An 8,185-nucleotide genomic window follows, 5' to 3' on the forward strand; every position below is an offset into this window, starting at 1 on the left:
TGAAATAGACATGTTAATGGAGGATAGATCTATCAATGGCTATTAGCCAAGATAGTCATGGATAAAACCCCATGCTCTGGGTGTCCCTAAACCTTTGACTGCCAGAAACTGGGACTAGATGACAGGGGAATGGATCACTCAATAAATGCCCTGTTCCATTCACTGCCTCTGAAGCATCTGGCTCTGGCCACTGTCAGAAGACATTATACTGGACTAGTTGGACCACTGGTCTGACCCATTATGGACACTCTTATGTTCTTATGACTGGAAACTAATAACTGCTAAACACTAAAAAACATTAACTTAATAGACACATTGGTTATGGCCTCTTACAATAACTAGTAATACACGTTGCTGCCTACTACTATCCACCTCCATTATCCTATGAATGCAGATTACCCACTTCATTTTAAGTGGTCTCCTATAACAGGTGTGAACTGTTTATATTTAACAATCTGTCCCATCTTGTCTTTAGCTTGGACACCAGTTTTCTTCTCCACACTTGAAGAGCTCTGTGAAGCTCAAAAGCTTGTCCCTTCCATCAACAGAGGTTGGTTCAATAAAAGGTATTACCTCACCCAAGAGTGCGCAGAGAGAGTCCCTGTCTCTCTCATATCCTGGGACCAATATAGCTAGAACAACACTGCAAACAAGATTACACTCCTGTCCCCCATTACTAAAACACAAAAACAAAAGAAACAAATTAAAAAACAAAATCTGTGTGCACCTCCGAAAAAGACCGCAAAACTGAGAAAAATTCCCGTTCTTGAACTGGGTCACCTGAAATGAAAATGTCGATCCTCAGTTTGTTCTGACAGCTGTGTATTTCACATGGTGCTTTTCCTCGCTCCTTTGAGCTTGGCAGGGAGCTAAAACATAAATGGAAACAATCCACGAATTGCAATTGCCTGCCTGCTCACATGAACGAGGAGGGCAAGGAGAGGGGCATGATAGAGCCGTGGAAAAACACAGGCAACAATCACAGGCAAACCAGTACTTGGAGTTTGCTGCTGGCAGGTCATCCAGTTCCAATGCTGGGATTTTCACAAAGTTATTGCCCACAATTTCGGGAGTCTCTTTGAAGTTCCAGTAATTCAGGGCAGGGAAGGTGACAGTGGACTAACTGTAAACCAAATTAATTTTGAGACCTATTAAATTTTGGGACCTATCAACCATGATAGTTTCGTACCTTGAAACTAGTTTCAAGGTACAACATGAAGACCAACCCCCAAGTTATGAAAGACCTATTTTGGGGTTTTCTACCCCAGTTCTGCTGCAGGGGGGAAGTATGTGGGGTCTGGTAGCACAAAATTCCCTTCCTTTCTGCTCGTGCTGAGGGAGGAAAACAGATGAGACTGAAGAAGCGCGCAGAGCTGATCTGTGAGCTGCAGTGTTTGTACTATAGACAGTGCCCAAAACAGTGGGGCTTTAAATAGTTGCTTGATTCGGAAGCCTGCACTAAATGCCTGTAATGACTGTACTAGTGGCTGAACAGCAGCTCAGTAAGCTCCAAGCAGCAGCTGGGTGCCACAGACATGAAAGCATAGTGCTGTTTATTCAGTTGCAAGTGCTATAGGTGAAAGGAAGGAAACAAAAAAAGACACCAACACAGCCATTTCCCAGCTATCATTGGGCTGGGAGGTGAGCAGAACATTTTTGAAGAATAAATCAACATATTTAGCAACTATATAGAATTTTCCTTTCAAAGCCCTTAGCAAAAGCTAGCCTGATCACTCCCTGAGAGACATACTAGGTCAGTGCTATTATCCCCATTTTACAAGGGAAACAGAGACAGAGAGGTTTAAGTGACTTCTCCGAGGTCAGAGAATGTGTCCATATTAGAGCTGGGATTAGAGACTAGCTATTGCTGAATCCAGCCCTGTGCTCAGAACATGACTTTCTTATACACACCTATAGCTCAGGCTTCTTCTGTTTACTATGACTGAGTGATAGGTTCAATGGCCTCAGTATTTCAGAGTTATAAGTATTACTTTGTTATGCAAAGGTCATATTTTCCCATAACAAACTGAAAACAACAAATCTTCTGAAAGTTCTTCCAACTAACCCTTTTAGGGACTGCTGGAAAGATGTTCCCCATCTGTCTCTGAAGGGCCCCAGCATTCTCCTCACTGTTACTTCCCACTCAAAGTTCTGCCTATCTAAGGGCTTCCATTCAGAGCCCATCAGAATCACTGCTACTTCAGCTAGATGATATATGTAACTCTCTCCCCTCCTACTAGGGAATGCTCCCTTAAGAGCACTTCCAAGCCCTGCCTGTGTACCAAGGGACCCCATTTTGGACCAAAATCCCAGTCTCATGTGGTTACACAGACCATTGACTATAGGGATAACCAGGCTGGACCCAATATAAAATCTTTATACATCTCATTAATGTCTCTTTGAATTTGTTTTCCCCATAGAGCTATACTGAACAAGGTAGAAGAAGATAGTTATTTATTGGGACGGGAGAACCAGGTACAAAATGTTGGAAAAGATTGGATTCGGACACACATTTTGCAGCTCAGGCCCCTCTTAAAACCTGAAGAAAACTGAGCTGTAGTTTTATGGAGCTCTCAGCTCACTAAGATGGGTCATACAAATAGCTCAATCACTACCTAAATTACCAGAACGTTTGGAAGAGTCACTGTCCCAGGAGCCTGAAAATGTCCTCATCTCCAAGATGCTTCATTTTCAGTGGCAAGGCTATCCTTGTGCAGAGCTAGCATTAAAGCTTTTGGCACCCAAGAGAGACTAGATTATAGGTTGTGTGTGCTCCGCGAGTTTTGAGAGTTCTGTGGGTGGAGAGGATCATCAGACAAAATAATAGGTTTAATCAGACATCAAAGAGGAGAGATCAATGGAAACTCACCCTTTTTCTTCCTTATGGTAACTGTAAGCATCAAAAATTAGGGGCTTGGATAGCTGTCATTACATAGTTAAAAGCATAGGCAGTGTTAATAGTTGTATTAAATTTGAAAGTAGCAAGGCCTGACTTTGGGTAAGGGCAAGGGTAGAGGAGCAAATCTTCAACACATACTCCTCATCCCCTTTGGTACCTTATATTTTGGCCCTCTGCTCATGCTTATCTGATGCTGCAGCTTGGTATCAGTCACGGAGTCAGGTATTGATTTATTTTTGCTATGTATCTTATTTGTGCACGGCATTCCTAACAATCTTGTATTCTTAAAGGCACAGGCCCCATGGCTACAAAACCACTGGAGCTGCAATTCTAGATGATTATCTTGTCTCCAAAATAGAAATGGCCAGCTCCACTGGTCAAATCTCTCCAACTGAATGCAGTGTTGCCAGCTAGCCATTTTATCACAAGTCCCTCAGATTTTCTCATTTAATCCCCCACTAAATCTCTCATCCTGTTCTCATACTATCACTGTAGGTTCTCACCTGATGCATATTTTTTACTTTAATATTGAAGTAGGGAGTGGCTGTAGCTCTTTTTTAAAACTATATGATCACTAGGAAATAGACTTAAGAATGCAGGCCAATATTTGTCACTAAAACCATGATAGTCTTAAAAAAATTGGCAAAAGGCATCAGACACACTGAACGAGGCAGAGCTGCTACGGCACCCCTGGCTGCACAGTCAGGCTCATCTTTCCTTTACTTTGTTTCTTGCTACTAAAAAAATAGGATGATGTCAGGTCAGAAATCCTATTTTAAAAATTTCATAGGAATACAAATGACACCTATTTAAAATCTACCACCTTTTATGCAGTTTGTTTACTTTATGCATTTCACCCAACTTGGCCCAAAGGAAACAGACTCGTAAGTTTCACTTCCTGGTTCTTGTGCGGGAGTAAAGCGATTCATTTAGGTTGCAAATGCTGCAAGGAAGTGTCTAAATACAAAGAACGTTTGCACTGAAGTTTACAAAAACTAAAAAAAAAAATTTTGTTACTGGGTTTTGAAGACAAGAAAAATGTTTGTTTGTTTATTTTTACTTGACCTCTATATTTTGGTCCCAAACAAACAAAAACTGTTTTCTGCATTGTAATCCAGCTTGTACTAAGGGTTGAGTTGATTTTGTGTCTTATTAAGGCAGCTGCTATCCCACTAGGATACTCTGATCCCTAAGGCATGCCCTGGCTGAATTATTGTGATCAATTTTTTGCAGGACTCCCCAACCCAGCAATGCAGGCATCAGTGTGTCACCAGAGTACTTGCCAGAATCAAGACCTCATAGAACATTATTCCAGTGCTAAGAGAAACTGTCTGGCTTCCAGCAGAGCAGCAAAGGATTGTTTTTAAACAAAATGAAGGGAGTTACTATACCACCATAAAAGGCCATGTTTGAGGCTCTGGATTCCCAAGTCCAGTTTTGTACAAGGTCTGGAGAAAGATCCATAAAGAAGCTACAGAACTAACCAAAGTATAGAGGGTCTTAGCTATGATGACTGGATGAAGAGCTTAAGCGTATACAGTTCGAAGATGAGAAGGCTACAGGGGGGATCTTCTTGTACTATATAAGTACCTTAAGGGGGATCACAAGGATTTGGGAGATGGATAAATTTGAACTAAGCAGCAACACAAAACACGTGGACACTTCTAGAAATTAAAGTACTTTGTTTTAATCTAAACATAGGAGCTACTTTCCCCTGAGAAGCTAATCAATGTACTACATGCAATTCTTGGCCTAAGGAAACAATGGCAGAATCCAAATGACCAAGATGCAAGAAAATAAAAATTGATGCTTACTTGAATACCAGTGATATCTCATGGAATTAATTGAATTAAAATCAGGGGTCAGCAATCTTTCAGAAGTGGTGTGCCGAGTCTTCGTTTATTCACTTTAATTTAAGGTTTCGCGTGCCAATAATATATTTTAAACCTTTTTAGAAGGTCTCTTTCTGTAAGTCTATAATATATAACTAAACTATTGTATGTAAAGTAAATAAGGTTTCTGAATGTTTAAGAAGCTTCATTTAAAATTAAATTAAAATGCAGAGCCCCCCGGACTGGTGGCCAGGACCTGGGCAGTGTGGGTGCCACTGAAAATCAGCTCACGTGCCACCTTCAGCACCCGTGCCATAGGTTGCCTACCCCAGGATTAGATGTTTAACCATGGTGATTCTTGCTCATACGTACAGAGTTGAACTGGTAACTACATTTAAAGAATCAGAAAGGAATTTCTTCCCTCCCAAATATTATAGGGATTGGGGGTGGGGAAAGGTGGAGAATGAAGCAGTTGCATCCTGCCTGATCCATTAATCCAGATTCCTGTCTTGTGTTTCTGAGGCCATGTCTTCACTATGAACTTTGATCGATGCCAGTTATATGTCAGTACAAAGCCATCGCAGGTAGTGTAATACTTGTGCGCATGTATACATAGCTCCTTGTGTTGGTGCTGTGCATACTCACCAAGAGGGCTTGTGTCGATGCACAACACAGTGAATCATGGGTAGGTATCCCACTGTGCAACCCATCACCATCCAGAGCACTGTCTTTTGGGAAGTTTTGGCAATACATGGGGTAGAAAAGTAGAAGTGTCATACAGGGGTGAGTGGAAGCAAGGGGTAACTTCCCAGCATGCAACTGTCTCCACCCATAATTTTTGTGCCTTTAATAAAATTTCCACAAACCCACATGGACTTCCTTGCTGTCTGCCATCTGACAGAAGCATGGCACCTGCGCCGCTCTGCACTATTGTCATAAGCATTGCAAGCACAGGACACATGATCCTCCAGTATTTGCAGATTAAGAACCAACGAATCATTGGGAAACACGACAATTTCTTAGAGGACAGATTGCTATGAGACATACTGAGAACCAATTCAAGGTTGCTGGGAGCAATCATGGGGCAGCTGTAGATGGTGAAGTGCCGCTTTTGAGCCCCCAAAATGAGCACTGACTGGTGAGACTGCACTGGAATGAAAGGTTGGGATGATGAGCAGTGGGTGCAGACCTTTTGGATGTACAAGGCCACATTCCTGGATTTGTGTGCTGAGCTCACCCAAGCTCAGAATGAGAGCTGCACTGACAGTGGAGAAGCAAGTGGCGATTGTGCTGTGAAAACTTGCAATGCCAGACTGCTACTGGCCAGTGGGAAATCACTTTGGAGTTGGAACATTCATTGTGGGGGTCACTGTTGTGCAAGTGTGCAGGACCATTAATCATATCCTTCTAAGGAGGACTGAACCTCTTGGAAATGTGCAGGACACAGTGGATAGATTCGCAGCAATGGGGTTCCCGAACTGTGGTGGAGCAAAAGACAGCAGGCATATCCCTATTTTGGCACCAGACCATCTTGGTACAGAGTACATCAACAGAGTACATCTACTTTTCTATGGCTAGCAAGAATTGGTGGCTCATCAGGGAGGCTTCATCAACATCAAAGTTGGCTGGTCAGGGAAGACGTATGATGCTCGCATCTTTAAAAACACAGGTCTGCTCAGAAAGCTACAAGCAGGGACTCTCTTTCCCAACAGATGGATTACCATTGAAATGTCAATAGTGATCCTAGCAGACCCGGCATACCTCTTGCTCCCAAGGCTTATGCAGCCATACACCAGCCACCTCAACAGCACCAAGGAAAGATTCAGCTATTGGCTCAGCAGGTGTAGAATGACAGCTGAATGTGCTTTTTGTAGACTGAAAAGATACTGGAGTTATCTAAGATTGGATCACAGTGAAAAAACATTCCAATGGTTGTAGCTGCCTGCTGTGTCCTGCATAATATCTGTGAAGCAAAGGGGGAAAGCTTGCTGTTGGGGTGCGAGGTCGAGCATCTGTCCACTGAGTTTGAACAGCCAGACACAAGGGCTGTTAGAAGAACTCAACACAGAGCTATGTAGATCAGGGAGATGTTGAAAGAGTCTTCAATAGTGATCCACAGTAATGTGTTGGGGTGTACTGTGCTCTACCTGGCCTTGCTGTTTTGGGGACTGTTAGTAATATAACACTGTCAATTCTTCACCTATTAATTTTGCGCCGCTTGCTGTACATTTATAATTATTACACTGTGTTTACCACTGATCCTATGACTTGTGTCACACTGTACAGTAACAAGTAAGCGGGTGCGTTCAGCGCTGCTAGGCATTCTGCAGCATATGTTGTGAACTAATAAAGATGAATTATTTTCCAAATAATATAATTTTTCTTAGTAACAATATCAGTGCAAAGAAAACTATTCAGTTTAAAAGTAAATACATTAAAAACTAAATTAACTTAACAAGGGGAAAGAACATTTATGTCCATTTCACCTACACATACAATAACTGTGGCTTCAATAGATCAGTGTATACAAAGTTATGGTTGTTCTTAATGTTCCCTGGGGTGGAATGGTAGGGAGAGGGATGCAATCCTCTTCTTTCTCCTCCTTATCTTGCTCAGGCATTCCACGAGTATAGAGGGAGACACTCCTCCCCGAGGCCGCAACAGGAGCAGCTGCAGATAAACACAGAGGTACCATTGTCAATAAGGTCACAACAGAAAGTGGAACTTAAAATTCAACACCACCTCCCCTAGTTCCCCTAAAGTTTTAAACAAGACGTGCTTATTACGGTTGCCAACTTTGGTTGGACATATTCCTCGAGGTTTCATCAGATGACAATCTTTAATTGAAAATTAATCATTAATTCGTGGAGACTCCAGGACAATCCTGGAGGGTTGGCAACATTAATGCTTATTGACACTTCTGCTTCGGAGTGCTTATACAAGGCTATGGCCCAGCAGATACGAGGGAAATGAGGAAGGAATTGCTCAGTTGCATAAAACCACGAGTACAAGGCAATGGCATTGAATAATGGCTCCATTTTCCACAGGCAGTGGTGAATTTAGCTGATATCTCAATCCTGAGGGTAAGAGAGGCAGAGAGAGCACAGCTGCTATAGGCATCCCAAAGCAATCCAGTCCTGCATGCTGCTAGCCTGTCTACTGTAGTGGTGCCTGCTAAAGTTATCGCTGAGTGGTGTGGGAAAGCATCCTACTGCCGAGGAAGAAATAAGGCTGCCATCCCCAGAAACCTTTGGAAAAGGATTGCAGAGTAGCTCCATGAAAGTTTCATCAAGATCTCTCAGGAGAATTCAAGGGACACCCCTGTGTACATAAACTGCTCCGCATAACCCCCTCCCACCTAACTTTACAGGGGAATAAAAAGCAGATAACACTACCTGTCTTTGTTGTACTCCTACCTCTTTGGATATGAGTAAATGAATGAAAAGCCAATTGC

The sequence above is a fragment of the Chelonoidis abingdonii genome, chromosome 4 (assembly GCF_003597395.2).
Source record: "Chelonoidis abingdonii isolate Lonesome George chromosome 4, CheloAbing_2.0, whole genome shotgun sequence".
NCBI lineage: Eukaryota > Metazoa > Chordata > Testudines > Testudinidae > Chelonoidis > Chelonoidis abingdonii.